This window comes from Vidua macroura, chromosome 5 (assembly GCF_024509145.1).
Source record: "Vidua macroura isolate BioBank_ID:100142 chromosome 5, ASM2450914v1, whole genome shotgun sequence".
Taxonomy (NCBI): domain Eukaryota; kingdom Metazoa; phylum Chordata; class Aves; order Passeriformes; family Viduidae; genus Vidua; species Vidua macroura.
The window spans coordinates 65,975,787-65,991,108 of record NC_071575.1 but is presented as its reverse complement, the minus strand read 5'-3'; the positions used below and the strand labels follow the sequence as shown (position 1 = coordinate 65,991,108).

Sequence of the window (15,322 nt, the reverse complement as noted above, 5' to 3'; positions counted from 1 at the left end):
TTTACCTATGCTGCCTCACTTAAACTAGATAGCTATGGCCACAGTGCTAGTGCTTTACAAAGTTATTTGTCCATAAAAGATGATTAATTTCTATGGGGAAATGCATAGCCAGCAGCAGAACCAAGAGAAAAGAGCTCTGTGATAATAGGTTAGGACGATTTAAAGTGCCCTGAATTGTGTTGTTGATAAGAAGGAGCAAACCCTGGAATTCTCTATGAAGATGTCCTTCAGCACTTTTTGACTGTATGACAATCATCTAACTTAATTACTGACTTCCCCAAATCTCAGAAAAACTCATGTACATCACATATTTCCTACACTCTACTCATTAAAGCACACGAGATTATTTTTTTCTGGTGGTTTTGGGTTCACGATATAATATACAAAATCCCCTTCCAGCTGTTGGAAAGGCTTCAGTCTAGCAGGTAAACCAGAGCACTGAAATCTGGTTCCAGTCTCATCTCTTCCTTTGGCTCACCTCTTTGTACCTATAGAAAATAGAAGATATTACTTTGTGACCTTGCAGTTGTGTCCTAAGGATTAATGTTTGGAATGCGCTACACACTCCTGCAGTGAACAGCAGTCAGGTCAGTGAGTACACTCTGTTCTTCTTTGCATGGAGGTAAATTAGGTGTGCCTCTGATGGCAGCAGAAATTTGGCCCCATTGGATGAATCCCATGATCTCCAGGCTTGAGACAGATTCATTCAGCTGGCACCATGCCTCAGACCTAACTTCAATGTTGTGACATATCTTGCAAGGAAAGGTATCTTTTGGGTTGTGGGAGAGTATGTTGATAGGTAAAGCAGGAATTAGGGGCATGCTGGCAAAACAGGAGATACTTTCTGGAGAATTTTATCACCTGCTCCCTTCTGAAAGGACTGGTGGAAGAACAATTCAATAGGGCATGTGGGGTCATCTCTGCTGCTAGCACATAGAGAGAAAATCATAAGCTAGCCATTTTTCCAGGGCTCCCTCTACTTTCTGGGCACATGAATATTCCTTAAGAAAATCTCATGGGATTTGCAGAGAATGTAGGTTTGGCTGCTGCTCCAAAGTGCTTTCTGGAGAGCCTTTCTAATGGCTGTGGGGAAGAGCAGCGAAGCCAGCTGAAATATGAGGGTGTCAATAACACCTATTGAGTCTGAGTTCCCCTGGGCCAGAGCTGCTGCTTTAACAGACACCGTAGGCAAAGTGCTTGGCAGGCTGACTCTGCTTTCTGAAGCCAGGCTTCATCCTACAGCCACGAGCAGGGCTCTGCTGGGAGCTCCTCACTGCACTGAAAATAGCCAGCCCTGAGCTCGTGTTGCAGCCCACGGTGTGCTGGGGGATCTGGGCAACAAGGGAGCCCTCTTCCCAAGCAACCTTTAGTCCATCATGCCTTGACAAGCACTAGCTAAAACCTCAGCATACACCAGTCGGGCAAGCACCAGTTATTATTTGTATTAATTATTAATGTATTTCCGTTTTATTTAATAACTGAGTTGCAACTATTCATATTACTGTCTCCTTACTCCAGCACTTACACAGACTCAAAGGGCAGATGATAAATACATTTAATACTTCCTCAGATGCAAATGTTTTTTGTTTGTTTTTCGATGTTTACTTGCTTGACTGGAGCATTTCACTTGAGCCTCATACCCCAGTTAGATACAGCAGACTGCAAAGTGGGATTCATGCCTGGGTAAAGGTAATTTGCTTGCTTTACAACACCAAGATAAATACTAGTCTGAAGCACCGTCAGGAGGTCAATCAGGTCCAAGATTTTAAATGCCAAAAGATTTACAATTCCATCCTGACAGCCCCTCTGCTCCTCCTCATGTTTTCCACAGCAATAAGACTCATTTAAAGCTTTAAATATGGGAAGCAGAAAAGGAGTCATTAATTTTAGTTGCACAACAGCATTCACAACTTGTAAGGCTTTGACAGCTTCCTTAAACCCAAAGGAATTCAGATAGCTAAGGCAATGAATACTTGAATACCAATACTTGTATTGGGAGGACATAGTTTTCAGGGCTGAACACACATTTTTGTCCTGCAGGAAGCTGACAGTGATGAGACTATGTAGGATGCTTTACTACAACATTCACATGATGCTACTTAATTTCTCATCTCATCTTTCAGCATATTCCCTTTGTGTTTCTTAAATCAATAGAACTGCAGTGAGCTAACAGATTTTTTTTCAATATTTTGTAGGATGCTCTGTCCTTACCACCATACTTAATACCTCTTGTTTTTGGTAAGACAAATAAACTCCTTAAATGTTATATTCGCTACTTAGAAGGAAGTTGGCTGTGTGTTTTGGGGGATAAGAAATTCAATTGCAGAAAGCTAAACATATATGCGTGGAGCTGAATGCTTTTGGAAACAAATTCTGTGGGCTTTCATATTTGTATCACTGTCATGATTTTGGAATAAAAATGGAAAACTTGTGATGAATGCATAATAGGCCATTGAATTTTCATCTGAGACAGAAGGAACGTGCTCACTTCTTCAGAAGGGAAGACAGATGAAAGCAGGCAAGCTGCAGAATAAAACAAGAATTAAGTGATAGCCTCTTAATGATCATTGTTCTGCTATCTGTCCATTATCTGTCTGGGTGTAGGTAGCAAACACCACATGAATTTAAATAAAACCCATTACTCACACTCACTTACAGACGTGATGATAGGAGTTGCTTGACAGGTCTTACACAGGAAAACCAGATGCAATTGAGCCCGGTGCTCTGTTGATTCTCCTCCAGCAAAATTCTCTACCTGTACAGGAATATTTTAAGACCTCACTAACTTTGACAGAGTGTTAGGGGTTTTTTTGCTTATTTGTGTTTTGTATCATTATTGGGTACAGATGGTGAAATCTCCCGAGTAAGCCAAATGCCAGTGATTTTCCTTACAGGATGTCATGCAAAAACACTAACAGCTCGGTTCCTATTAGTACTAGAAACTGATGGGCCAGCTCCAGCACCTTTTAAAGTTCCTGGGAGTCTTTGGATCAGCTCCATGACACAGCTGAATGAGACAGGCAATCTGCTTTAAACACTCCTTTATTATTCCCAGAGTTTCTGCTGAATATCCTATCAAACAGGCTAAAAATCTCTCTTAAAGAACACTTTTTAGAATACACAGGTTATTTAGAGATGAGTAAAATCAGGACAGTTTGCAGGTAAATTTAAAATACCCATTTGTTTTTCCTTCTTGAATCAGGGACTTCTCACTCCTGAGATAGCCACTGCTGGTGGTCTGTGTTTGCTGGCAGCAAAGAGTGATACGATTGCACTTGGCATAGGTGACAACCAGCTTGGCCAGGCTTGTCTTTCCTTGGTTTTTTCCCTGTGTCTCTTGCTGTGCCATATTGAAGGAATATTGCTTAATGGCTATAACGGGATATTTACATCTATTTCATGCTCCTAGAGCTGTCCTAATTGACACTTTTCTCTCATCATTTTTAACTTATCATCTGCTGATCATGAAATCTCAATAGAATTCATAGTTCTCTGTCAGGCGGGACTGTAGGGACATTTCTCCATCCCTGTAAAATCCCACACTCCCCACTGGAGAAATGAAACACGTTGGAGTCCTTTCACCACATTCATGGGCTTTGAGAGTAAGTTTGGATATATTTATAAAGTCAATAAATTTAGATTGTCTTCTATTTGTATCTAACTGCATTTCATGTTGTAATTCTTATTAACAAGTACATGTGTCTATTTATGATCACTTTCAAAATTAGATTTCCTTTCGAATGAACTGTTGGTGGTCCCCTAACAAAGAGGAGTTTGCTTTGCTGGATCTCTGATCTGAAGGTTCTGAACGGGGGACCAGGTCTGAGTCTTTTCATTGTACTTAAAGAGAAAAGGGGAGAAATGTTTCTCCTCTCCTTCCTGGTTCCTCTGAGGAGATAACTGAATGTCCAACAAATACTGCATTTTAAGCAATGTGTAGGTGTAAGCAGGGGCCCTAAAGAGGTGACATGCTCCCTGCAATAAGCTTCATACACATGCCAAGAGGGAGTCCTTCCCTCTTTATCTCTGGGTCTGTCTGTTGGACAATGATCAAGAGCCAGAAATGGACACTGAGTGACACAGTAGCAATAGGGACAAGATGTCTGTCAACTTCATACAACTCTAGTTATGTACAGATGTTTGTGGGTTTGGGCTTTCATTACTCTAGGCCCTCTTGTTTTTCAGAGTGGTAAGTCCTGAACTTATCCACTTTGGCATTTTCTGTGAGAGAAGAGAGAGGTAGCAGAGACAGAGGAAAGAAGGCATTTCTTATGAAATGTCTTCAAGGAGAGTTAATTTCTTTTGACTGATGTCTGTGGAGTTTTCATATTTATTCAGAAGGAAATCATGCTCAGCAATTGTCATTACCTCCCAGAGAAGTGCTGCATTCGTTTGAAGGTATATTTGACACATATTGTGTCAAAGCTCATGGTCTCTCAGATATGACATGTGACAGCTGAAATTATTTGACATGCTCCAGTTAAAGGAATTGAAAGCCAAATTCCCAGGGCCTGTGGACAGTTTCTGTACATAAAGCTTTCTTTGAGTATAAAGGAGATTTTTCAAAAGCATTCAAAATCGGTTTTTCCTGCTCTCATAGAGTTAATTCTGGTTCCTTTTGATCACCAAGGTAGTTCTTCAATATATCTGAGCCAGTTTGGCTGAAATGATCTTAGTGAATAGGATGGGTCATGGACCACTCTGATCTGGATACCATCTGACACAGCTGTGCTGTGCCATTGCAGAGAAAATCTCTGGAGCTCCAGAACTGGAAGGTCCCATCCCACAGATCTGATGTGAATACTGCTGGGGCTAAGACAGTCTCCAGCCTCTTCCCAGGAGCTGTGTCGGGAGAGTTATATTGGTCAAAACTCTGTGGCTGGAGACTGTTTTATCCATTAAATGATATGATCATATTCTGGTGTCTGTTGCTCTTTAAGAGCTGTAGCTGCAATCTTTGAGGTCCTCTGCCACCAGTACAGATGATCAGAACTGTGCACAGCCCTTGACATGAGGAGCTGCACCCTCATGTGTATAGCTATGTCTGGTCTCATAAATTAAACCTCTGTGGGACCATCCTGAGACAATGGGATCATTAGCCCACAGTAGTGGGCACTCATCCAGCTCCCCTCTGCCAGCCTCTGAAAAAGGGGGCCCATGTTGTAAACATATCTGGTGAGTGGTCCCCACTATGTGCTAAGTCCCCACACATGTCAATGAATTATTCAGAACAATGCCACATCCCAAAAGAACTCCAGGGATCATTCAAGCATTTTCTCAGTATTGGCAATCAGGATTATATTGTCAATGTCTTTTCTCTGGCACTGTTTAGTTCATTAGTAATACAAAAAGGCCTCACCACTTCTGCTAGAGAAATCTTCCCTGATGCATCCCAGCACTCAATTTGCTTGGCTAATAGCTGTATCAAGATTGTCCCTGGGCACCGTCCCCTGGATGGGAAAACTCATGTGCCTCTTCCTAAGAGGTCTCAAGTATAAACTTCTAGGTGCTAACTGAAATTCTTCATACTTTCCAAAAGTTGAAAGCTCCCCAGTCAGTGAACATAACTTCCAGAGAACAGACAGAAAGGGTATTTTCTGCAGGTGCAAAGTGGTGTTGCTGCCATTGCAGGGGAAACTTGTATATAATCCATGTATTATTGTGAAAATAATAATTGAAGTAGGTATAGAGAATATATTTATACATATTATATAGATATATAAATATACTACAGAACACATGGGACTGATGAAGCTGTTTTAGGGGGGGACAAATATGGCTTCACATGTTTAGCTTAGTGAAAGGAAAGCTGGAGTTTTTGACAGCTATCCATAGACACCTCAGGGGTCTGAGTACTCAGAAGGGAGGAGAGTAAAAGACGTGTCTGGAATTAGAACAAATGACTGTAACCTGGTCCTGAATAAACAGACAATGAGAATTATAAAGAAGTTTCTAAACAGTAGAGGAATGAAGTTTTGGAAAAGCTTTCTGACTGCAGGAATAACAGTCAAAAAAGCAAAATTTAAGAGGGAGGGAGCTGAAGAATTCCAAAGAAGGGATTATATGACCTGATGGTTCATGACAGCAAGAACTGAACTCAGTGACCAAAGTCATCCCTTTAGGTCCTATCTCTGATGATCTGAAAAGTATTTAAGAAGACCATGTCCCATTGATCTGCAAGGACAGAGAGGGTGGAGACTGAGTCTCAATCTCTCCAGTTGTAAATGCAGCATGATACCCTTGAGCAACAGTCCTGCCATTCCATTTAATAGCAAAAGAGCCCAGGAATAGCTTCTGTGGCAACAGTAAACTGATTTACCACAGTTGTGAAAGAATGGACTGAAAGAGTTATTTTTCCTATGCTGTAGTATCTTTTCTCCTGGATATGCTATAAACATGAGAAATAAATTGGCAGATATCTAGATACAAATTTTAAATCAGTGAGATCTGAAATACAAGAGTTTTTGTATCCAAATGGCTGTTTCATGCCCTACATTCTCTGAGTTGTGCTTAATTCTTGCAGCACATAAGGCATGTAAAAACCACCCACTCACTACTTCAGAGCCATTTTTCTTCATCTAAATGAAATTTCTTTAGTTCCATTCATCTTTACAGCTCATTCAACAGGTCCCTCTGCAGCAGTGAAGGGAAGCATGTTTCAATGTGCTAATCCAGCTCGGAGATGGATTAATTGACTCACATGCCCCTCTGATCACTAGCCAGGTGTCTCTCCCCAGCTGGCAAGCCTTACTAATTTTCTTGTTGTTGTTGCTGTTGTTAATTCTGGGTTTCCAGCCAGCGGGGTCTCAATCACGGGCAACGTGCCCTCTGCCGACATTTTGTATTCTTTGGTCTGCTTTCCCTTGGGCAAAGACATCCAGCTATGAACCTCCTTCCCTGGCTCTTTGTCATCTGCTCTGTGGCCCCTGGAGAGAGCTCTCCTGGTGCAGTTGCACTTGTGTATCCGGCACATTGGGCCACCACAGGGCTGTGCTGTGGATATTCAAGGTAGGCAAAGGAGGCATATGGGGCTCAGAGGGCCAGTTCCAAGAAGTGACCTAAAATTTCAGGTCTGTACATCGAATATTTTAGAGGAAAAAAAAAATCATAATAGTTAGAAATATTTCCTTTGTCAGGCTATGAAAGGAAATTTCTGTGAAATGATGTGAGAGAAAAGTCAAGAATGCTTAAGAGGGCTGTGCATGATTAGACCAGTTGGGACACTAAATTGGGAAGCAGTGTAACATAAAGAGTGGTTTGAAGGTGGGATGTATGTGTGCTCCAGGCTCTACTCCTTATTCTGTCACTGCCCAGATGTCTTGGGCAAGACACTTCACTATGAAATTTTCTAATGCCTATGAGAGTTTAGGGTATTTTTAAGGTACTTGCTAATTAAATATCATTTCCATCACTGAACACACAGCCATGTATTTTCAGCATGAAAGCTTCTGCCATGACTTGCAGTGATTTGGCTAAAACCACAAGGAAAAGTGTCAATTTTGGCCTGACTGTAGAACATTGTTTCTTCTTATCCCATTGCTTGTCTTGGGTCATCACCATGATCACATTGAGTAGAAACTTAATGTACAAGAATTTGACTGGATGGTAAAACTTTTATTCACCTCAGCAGTGACTTCCTCACACACAGGTTGTCGGCAGTGGTCACTGAGGGAGGACAGCTGAGAGCAGAGGCAGCAGTAGGAGTATTTAAAGATTTGTACTACTTAACACCAAGCCTGAAATTCAGCTATGCACACAGCTATAGCATTTTGTGAATTATAAATGTGGAACACTGGTTTTCTAATTTCTCACTAATGGAGGTTATTTATCCCAAGCTGTAAAAAAAGGGAATTCCTGGATAATATGAACATATACCTTTTCCTTCCCTTTCCTTTTTCTTTTTTCCATTTTCTCTTCCCCTCCCAAAATTAGTTCAACAGGATAGAAAGGAAAAGCAAACACTTCTCCTTTTTTTTTTTTTTTCATTAGAAAAGAAGTTGCAAAATATTGTTTCATGACAAGGTCAGAGGAGCACAGCTTAAGAAGAGAGAAGTAAGAACTTCTAAGGTGTGAACATTAAGAACTCAGCTGCATTTCTATGGACCCAGCACTTACTACTCCAACTAAAAATGTGGATGAGCTCATTTCTTCAGCAGTTGCTTACAATTCATAGGTGTTAATAAAATAAGAAGAAAATCTCACTCCTGTAATTTAGCATCTTTGGTCTTTTTTAGTTTAGGTATGTGCCTTGTATAAATCTCTTTCCAAAAGCACAAATTTCTTCCCACATCAGGCATAGCCCCAGGGAAGTTGTTTTACAGGGAAATAAAGGCTTCGACCTTTGATCACTGTAACCTGGCTTCTCACAATCCTGAAAACAAGTTTCTAAAAAATTGAAATGTGAACAACACACACCATCAATATCAATTACTGTACTTTTAGGTGGCAAATTTCCCCCACAGGGGGTGAGCAATTCACTTGATGTACTTGGCAAAAGGTTTGATTCTCCTCCCCACTGGCAGCGATGTGGTGCTGACAATCTCTCTGTTCTTTGATGGGGCACAGAGCAGAGTAAGGGAGAGCAGAGTCAGACTCAAAGCTCTGCGAGTGCAGAGAAAAGCCGGCTCTGTCAGGAGAGGATTTATGCAGTCTGAACAGTGAGCTGCAATCTTTGAAGAAAAGACTTCAAAGAGAAAAGGAGAAAAGAAACAATGTCTAATCTTCATACAAATGTGCTCAGGGGTCTCTGAAATTCAGAAACTTCTGAAATCTAAGAATTAATTATCACTTGCCGGAGGGAAGCTTTATTCACAGGTAACAGTTACAGCAATCCGAGTCCTCTAGGTGTAAAACTCATGCAGTTATATTGAACTGAAGCTCAGTAAATCACCCTCCTTCCTTTTGGTGTACTTGCACACTTTCCAAGTGTTTGATGTTATACTTCACATTGTTTATGTGTGACACATGACAGCAGCTCCTCAAATTTTGTCTTTGAAAGGAGATGTACTTGGAAATATTTTGGTACACGAACTGTGACTCACAGGTTCACATTAAAACATGCAACAAAGCGATGCAGCTCCTCGGCTCCTGTAGAGCAATGCAGCCCTGTTTTTTACTGCAGGAAAAAGGCAGGACTCTAAGTCATTTTTCAGCTCCACAGCTGCATAAATAACAAGGAGCACTGGGGGTGACTAAAAGCAAAGCACTACTGCTCTGATTCCTCTTAGCAGAATGGGGTGTTTAAAATGACCCCTAGGCCAGGTATCCAGAATATCTCAGCACCTCATAGATTCTCATTTTTGTTCTTATAGTACCCTTTTGTGTAAGCACTCCTCATATTCATTTTACACTTGAAAGCTAAGGAGGTGGTAAGACCCATGGGTGCAGGGCAAGTTAGTGGTGAAAGGAAGAATCAAGCATTTAAATATCTGGAGAACTCAGTTACATTATGGTGTTATTGTGCTCAAGAAAGTGAATGATTTGCTGTGGATGTCTGACCGGAGTCATACTCAGGCCATGGTACTGTGTAGTTTAAATCCTGCATTTACTGGAGCTGAGGGTGTGAACCCAGCTGGCTGGTGTGGCTCAGCTGCTGCGCAGAAACACATTAAACTGCAAGAACTTGATTGTGAATCCCAACTCCCTCTTTTTAAAAGCTCTGCCTGTCTTTCAGCTTTAAGACTTCAATGAAAACAGCTGTTGCAGAAGCTCACGAGAGAGCTGCACCACAGAAGGGAAACAGCTCCCTGACATGAGCAAGAGGGTCTTCAGACCCAGAGCAGCTATATCTGGTACAAAACTGAAAACTCACCTCTCTTAAAATATCCGCAAGCCAAGGCACCTGTACTGTCAGGAAAGGAAATGGAAAACAGAGACCATGTCCAATGCAGCTACTTTGAAATAACAAAGCCCTCTGGCAGGATTGGAATTGCTTCATTTTATGTTTACATCCGTATGGCTTTTGAGGTTAAATAGAACTTGTCCTGATATTTGCCCACCAGTAGCCAGGAGGTGTCTGTGACTTGTCTCCCTGTGCAATGAATACTTTGCATCCCAGTAGTAAGTAGACCAAACCATTGTGCACCACCAGCATTGCTAGAGACGGCCAAAAACTGGGTAGACATGGCAGCTTGTGATATGGTTTAGCGGGCATGGTGGCATTCGGTCAAAGGTTGGACTTGATGATCTTGGAGATCTTTTCCAGCCTTAGTGGTCCTATGATTCTGTGGTCTGCTGTCTCTTGGGAGTCACTGTCCATCCCAGAAGATCTAAGTAACACAGGGGCATTGCATTATCCCAAGTTAGCATCCAGAAGGATGCAAAAGGGCAGAGTTTGACCGTGGTGTTGCATTACAGGCAGGGCTGTGGGTGTTTGTTTTCAAAGGAAATTTTCTTCTGCAAACAATCAGAAAAATCCCAGGCAGTATCCTCTCGCTGACAGTGGCAGATCCCAAAGGTAATTGGTGCTGCCTCTCCCTCTGAATGGGAAATGTTGATAGATATTTCACGTATTTGTTTAACTGTGGATAGTTGACACAGCTTGTGAGAAGTTATTCTGGGAGGAAAGGAAACCTCCCAAACTCCTCCACTTCCTCTGTCCCCGGCTCCTCTCTGCTCCTGCTGGTGCTCTGAATCACCCCTCCAGGAATGTCCCTCGCTGGAGGCTGGCGTTCTCCGGGAGCCAGGATCCAGGGCTGCTCGGCTCTCCCGGTATCAGCAGGACCAAGCTGTGACACCCCTAGCCTGAGTGGGGGAAGTCAGGCACACTCCGGCCCTGAGTGAGTTCGAACCAAAACAGGCGATCTGGTACTCAGCTATTTTTACCCAGTGGGGGATATGTGCTGTGTTTGTTGGAAGATTTTTGGTGTCACTTATCACACGCTCTTTATAATGCATTGCCTGAGGCATAATTAAATTCAAAGGGCATGCCTGTGCTGAAAGGGAGGGTTGCAATTTGTTGCTGTTAGGATTTTTCATTAAAAACCAAGCAGTTTTTCTTACTAGCAGGAGCAATGGTTGCAGAAGAAAAATGCTATTAAGTAAGAAGAAGGCAAAGGCTTTTCTTTTTTCTTTCTTTCCTTTTTTTTTTTTTTTTTTTTTAATAACTACCTGCCTGACATCTCCACACTGACTTTGAATAAAGTACAGCATTTAAAAATAGTTGGACTGTAAAAGGAAGACACGGGAGAAAAGAGGAGCCTTGACATTAGGAAAGGTCTGGCAGGTGATAGGTATATTATATATGCCAGATTATATATCTATCAACACACAGAAATATCTGTATCTATACGTGTGTGTGTATGTGTTTTATCTCCAGAGGAGAAATTTGCCTTTGCTGCTGAAATTTTCCTGAAAGCTCAGTTAATTAGTTCTCATAATACCCATAGAGGCAGATGTTAGTATCATTCTTATCCACAGATGAGGAGATAGGAAAGAGCACAGAGAGAAGGATGCACAGTGAGATTAAGGGATTTCTGCTACAGTGAATTCAGTGTAGAGCTGGGAATTCAGTCCAGCAGGCAAAATCCTAACCCTATTAAAAGCAATGGGAGACTAATTTATGAGAAGCCTGGATTTGGCAATTTTTGCTTGCTTTGTTCAAACCTCTCTGATCTATTCACAGCTACATGTGCCCTGATGATGCTTTCAGAACAGAACTACACCTGTGACTGTGTACAGCTCCTGGTCAAATCTCAGCTGAGTCCCTCTGTCTCAGAGCTTCAAAACAGGGGCTGTTTCTTTGAAGGACTCTGTACCATACATTTACATATGTCTTAAAAATAGTCTGGAGTGATACGTGAAGTAATTTAAGACCTTCTTAAATAGAAAACTATATTCTCCCAGGCCACCAAGGTCACAGAACTGAAATTTTACATCCCTAGTAATATATTTATATTCCACCTCACAGTGCTCTCAAAAAGATGACTGGAGGGTTTCAGCTAAACAGATGAGCTACTTCTAAATTAGATTGGGTAAAGCAAGCTCATTAAAGAAAAAAATAATAATGTCCTCATTTTATAATGGCTTTGTCGCCTTCTTGCTTATATACTTGTTCCAGGGCAGTATTATCATGTTATTAGGGTGTTTTCAGCTCTTGTTTTTAAGCTCACTTCATTAATGTTGGTAGAACACTTTGAAGTAGAAAATGTGCTAAGTGGTATCACTGACACACTTTCAAGGCAATGCTTTTGCCTTCCAGAGGTCATCTGAAGCAAATTTGACACACCTGCAAATGTGCACAAATTGGTGCTGGCAGTAGAGGGACAAATTTCCCTCAAAACTGCTTCAGCAGCTGTAAGCTGGCTGCAAGTGCCTGGAGGAGGATTCCTCTTTCCAGCAGGAAGCTGGGGTCTGCCAGCCTTGCCATGAGGAGTCTGGCAGTGAAGTAGCTGTGGAGCAGAGCTCCACTGTCTGATACTGATGTGCTGGGTAAAATTTCTCTAAACTCATCTGGAAGTCTCCCAATGGCTCCTCCAGTGTTGGGCACCAAATGTCCAATTCCTTTTTCCTCAAAAGCACTGTAATGGAATGAGGAGTGTCGGAAGGAGCACAGGGTTTATGTGGGAGAGGCTGCTGTGGTGGGCCGAAGAGGGACCTGCTGCAGCATCTTTGAACATGGGGACAGTTTCATAGAATCACAGAAAGACTTTGGTTGAAATGGGCTTTAAAATTCATCTGGTTCCCATGCCCTGCCTTTTACAAGGGTACCTTTCACTAGACTAGGTTTCTCAGAGCCCCATCCAACCTTGCCTTGAACACTTCCAGGGATGGGGTGTCCACAGATTCTCTGGGCAACCTGTGCCAGGGCCTCACCACCTTCAAGTAAAGAATTCCTCCCTAACATCCAACATCTACATCTCGGGGCTTGTCCACTGCTCAGAGGTTTACCAGTGGTGCAGTGGTGTTGAACACCAGGATTTACTGCTCTCCTCCCTCCAGCCTGGAGCATCCCAGGACAGCAGACAGGTTTCTAACCTGACACAAGGGCTTACCTGTGAAGAGTGCTAGCTACAGAGTCCTATGGCGTGTTTGAGAAGTCTGTGGCATCAAGGTTAATTTTGAAAATCACTGAAACCATGGCCTGGCTACCTGTATCCCTTCCCCACCACCCCCTGGAGTGTGGGATCACAGGAGGAGTCCTGTTGGCCTTAGGGTATGGTTTGGACACACACAGTGCTGCTGGCAGTGTGAAATGGGAAGCTGTCCTGGCACTGTATGGCAGCCTTCCCTCTAACTGCAATAGCACAGCTGCCCTACTTGCTTGTGGCTCTGATTTATTATCTTGTCATATTTCAAAAGCTAAAGCAGGTTGAGCTTGGTCAATGTTTAGATGGAAAGGTCTCCAAGGAAAACACAAGAGCTAGAGGAAATGTTCCCTGAGTCAGAGTCAGGGCAATAATCCAGTGTGGTGTTAAGGATGTTGCTTTTGGCCTGATTGCAAAATCAATGTATGGGCCACTAGTGGTCTGTGGGGAGGGATTGTAATACCCAACATGACTGGGCAATAACTGACTGGTCTTTCTTTTCCTACAGGGGTCAGTTCTACAGTGGGTGTAAATTGGATGAAATGAAGATGATGAATCTTCATTTCAAAGGCTGATTGGTTTCTCTGTTTTGTCTCATTACTTGGATTTAGAGGTTTGGTTGTTTTACTTTGTCATCTTCCTTTGTCTGTTTCAGAATTCCTTAAATGGCATGGAATGGCACAAAATACAAACATTTAGCAATTTTTTTTTCTAATAAATTTCCCAGCTTCTGGAAATCCAGAACTTAAGGGTCCTCTTAAAGGTTTGGGGTTTTTTTTCTTCCTAAAACTATTGTCATGTGGATTTGAATTTTCCCTCATCACTCCCACAGAATTGTCTGAAATCTCAGGCTGCTCATCACTGTCTGCAAGGTTGGATCCATTATCTACCAGTTTCTTATACTGAGCATAACCTCTGTGTCTGGCCCTCAAAGAAAACCAGCCACATCTCTTACTATTACCTCTGTAGATGTTGTGTTTCAGATACTGGACTCTGTCTGCCAGTGTCCCAGGACAGGGCATTTTCCACATTCATCACATAGCTTTTTTGAAATGGCATCCATCAAGGAACATAGACATTTTTCTCCTGTGAATCAAGGTGCATGCAATAGAAATCACAATCCCTTTTTTAACAGTAAAAACTATATTAAAAGAACACTGATTTGAATTTAGGAGATAATGAAAATGAACATTTTCATTCAGGCACCAGTTTGATATCTTGCGTTTTTAAACAAATACCTGTTCTTCGTCTATCCTCCACTTCTAGCACAAAAATAAATATTTTTCCATGACATGATGGAATTCAGCTTTAAGCTGTGTTTTCATCTCCTAATTTTTTTTTCTGGTTTAACAAACTGCAAATTTGAAGTATGAAAGGTGCTAAATGATCTCACACTAAAAACTGCAAAGCAAACAGAGCATCTCTACACACCCTGTTGTTTTGGTGGTCATTTCAAGAATGAACAGACCAGACAGTTTTGGGGATGGCAAAGGGTTTAAGACCTGCTCTGCAAAGACTGTGACTGTAGTAATGAGCTGTGGCACTCCACTGGGAAAACAGAGCCTTGATAAGCACACTACAAAACCCCTGTCAGGAGTACAAGTGCTTTGAAGAGAGTATTGAAAGGAATTTTGCTTCAGAGTATAAGAAAGTATGTAATGTGAGATTTCTCAGAGGAGAAGATTATGCTTTATTTGGGCTTTTCTATACAGATTGAGGAACAGAATGTGAGAAAACTTCACAACTTGTTTAGGAACACAGATATTTTCAGATGGGACTGCACCCAAGTCCAATCTAGCCCAGCATCTTGTGTCAGAGAGAGGCCAGCACCAGATGCTGCAGGAGAATGTACAAGAGCATCTGACCAGGTCATGTTTCCACAAGTGGGGAAAACATCTCTCTAATTTCCAGTTATTGCTGCTGCTGTTATGTGTAGATTTATTTTCTTTCTACAGCACAAAAATTAAACAGAAGTGTCCATTTCAGACCTTAGATATCACTGCCCAAAGCATGAATTGCTTCCTCCCAGTCATACACTGAATGACTGCAATGAAGCCAAAAAACCTGACTCCCACCCCTGCATTCAGTAATTCCAGTATATATTTCCAGTAGAGATCCCCACAATCTGGGATGTGGCATGGAAATGACCACTCCCCTTTGACCAGACAGCAGTCAAGGCAAATGGGAATCTACCCTGTGGTTTTGAATGAGGTGCAGGAGCTTTTCAGCAGATCAACACTAACCCCCCCCCAGCACTCACAGAGGGGACACAGAGGAGGTGTGGGCCAGGCTGGGAC

At 42.1% G+C, this 15,322-nt stretch overlaps 1 protein-coding gene across 3 annotated transcripts in view; it reads right to left on the bottom strand.

Moving 5' to 3' along the window:
* Nucleotides 1-15,322, bottom strand: part of GRM3 (glutamate metabotropic receptor 3) — a 102,551-nt gene that overhangs the window by 61,592 nt on the left and 25,637 nt on the right. The window contains exon 2 of one of the 3 annotated variants that reach the window (XM_053978575.1): nucleotides 2,647-2,755. The exons of 1 other annotated variant lie outside the window; for it this stretch is intronic. The gene's annotated coding sequence lies outside the window, so the exon portion shown is untranslated. The remainder of the gene's footprint in view (nucleotides 1-2,646; nucleotides 2,756-15,322) is intronic. One more of the 3 variants, XM_053978576.1, reaches the window with a different exon arrangement.